The sequence below is a fragment of the Austrofundulus limnaeus genome, unplaced genomic scaffold (genome assembly GCF_001266775.1).
Source record: "Austrofundulus limnaeus strain Quisiro unplaced genomic scaffold, Austrofundulus_limnaeus-1.0 Scaffold66, whole genome shotgun sequence".
Classification (NCBI taxonomy): Eukaryota; Metazoa; Chordata; class Actinopteri; order Cyprinodontiformes; family Rivulidae; genus Austrofundulus; species Austrofundulus limnaeus.
This window is the reverse complement of record NW_013952468.1, coordinates 256,560-258,816: the sequence shown is the minus strand read 5'-3', so window position 1 is coordinate 258,816 and position 2,257 is coordinate 256,560. Positions and strand designations below refer to the sequence as shown.

General features: G+C 31.3%; 1 protein-coding gene across 1 annotated transcript in view; it reads left to right on the top strand.

Moving 5' to 3' along the window:
- LOC106518782 (cholecystokinin) overlaps positions 1–2,257 on the top strand; it is a 6,431-nt gene that overhangs the window by 2,998 nt on the left and 1,176 nt on the right. The gene's annotated exons all lie outside the window — the stretch shown is intronic.

Below are 2,257 nucleotides of genomic sequence, written 5' to 3'. Positions count from 1 at the left end.
GTCCTACACACTTTCCCCCAGACCTCAATACAGTAAAACCAAGTGTGGACTTATTATTGCATTATACAACATATACATTGCTTTATCATTAAATAACTCACTAGATTTAGCCATCTTTGTTCTTAAATTATTTATGTGAAGTCTCCATGTCAACCCTTCATCAATCACTAAAAACTTCACCTCACTGACTTTACAAATCTCAACCCCATYGACTCTAAAYGGRACATCAATAGTTTTCTTTCTATTACTAAATACCATATAATTATTTTTCTCTAAATTTAATGACAACTTATKAAGTTTAAACCAAGTTTGTATTTTAACAAATTCCGCTTGCGTCCTCKCCAACATCCGTTCTATATCKTTACCCAAMCAAAAAAATGTWGTATCATCTACAAATAATACACATTTGAAAAACTCTGACACATTTACCAAATCATTCACATACAGTATAAACAAATTTGGTCCAAGTACAGAGCCCTGAGGAACTCCACGTTATGCTACAAAGTTCCGATCTTACTCCATGTATTTGTACAAACCATCCTATCTTTCAAATAGATGGATTATTCAGAACACTGTTCAYTACTCACCATGTTGCTTTCATATCATTACTTTTATTTAATAAGKCACTAATATTCCTTCTTATGTTTTCTTATAATCCATACCAACTTATTTTTGTGTGTCTTGTATCTGTCCTCTGCTTCTTTTGTTCTTAATTTCAAGAAGCATGAATACAAACAATTCCTTTTTTTACTAGCATTTTTCAACCCTTTAGTCATCCATGGTTTGTCAACAACATCTCTCCTTGCACAATTTTTTGCACACAATTTTTTCCATACAGAGTTCCGAAAATGTTCTTAAACACATCACATGCTCTGTTTACATCACCAACATACACATCCTGCCAGTTTTGTTTTTTTTTAAGTCCTCTCTCAATTTATCCGAAGCTTTTTTGATGCGTTTATCATTATCTTATTTGTTTTAACTGCAGGTTTGCTACACAGATACTGTTTATTAAAAGTAAAGACAGATAAATGATCACTTATATCTGTTGTCAAAAGCCCACTCAACACCTCTCCATTTCTGACATTAGTAAAAATATTGTCACTGTTGTAGTTTGTGTTGTGATTCTTGTTGGTCTTGATATCAAAGGATAGAGACGCAAACTGAACATGTTATTTAGAAACGTACCATATCATCTACATTAAATATTTTGGTCTCTGAGTTTTTGTAAATGTCCAGATTTTAAATGTCCACTATGTCCGTTATCAAGAACTTTAATTTAGGCCTTTTTTATTCAAACTGATGTCTCGTTGTGTTGTTTGTCCCTTCCTGAACTCATTTAACTTCTTCAAATCACTTATTATTTTTGTTTGTGAGCCCTCTTCCACTCTTATCCAAACATTTCYGTTTCATGTCCAAGTTTCTGAGATTCGTTTCTGTTTTTTTAATAACCTGTCTTCAACATAAAGATAAAGGTTTAAAGTTGACCTCTTTATCTGATGCCAAAGTAACAAAACATCCTCCTATATTTATTTTTCCACAAACCAAACTTAAAACGCAAATAATATCCAGACATTTTGTATTTTAGCAAAAGTTCCTAATAAATGGCCCTTAAAGAAGAATTTATCAACACAATTATGACTTTCAGCAATAACAAAATTTTACAAAGACTGTTAATGCTCACTATTTGACAGGATCAAGAGAAGTTTTATTAGTTTCTACAAAATTTTAAATTTCAAACATTTGTCAGGAAATTATCTGCAAACTTTCAAAGTTAAAGGAAAGTAAATTAAGAAGCAATAAAATAACTTTACTTGATTTAGCCAAATAGTGAGTATGCCTGTTTATTACTGCTTTATAAACTGTTTATAAACTCGTGAATAAACTATTTAAAAAGTATTAATAAATCTTTTATTGTGAAATGTAAAGGTTTTCAGAGTTTTCTAAATAGAATTAGATTTGTTTGTGATTAATGTGTTTATTGGAGTCAAAAAATTGTCAATTATTTTGTAACTTTCTTCTTACAGAGCACAACATTACCAGCTTAGCAAACATGAAATTGTGTGAAGTTTTGGGTCATAATATAAAGCAGTGTTTCCCAAAGTTGGGGTCGGGACCCAAAGTGGGGTCCTGAAACATCAAGGTGGGGTCCTGAAAAGATTTTCTAAATTAATTACGTTTTGCTTTAGTTGCCTAAAATGTATAAATGTAGAATAATTAATATTGTTACTGTGCCCATGTTTAGTTGACCTGATAC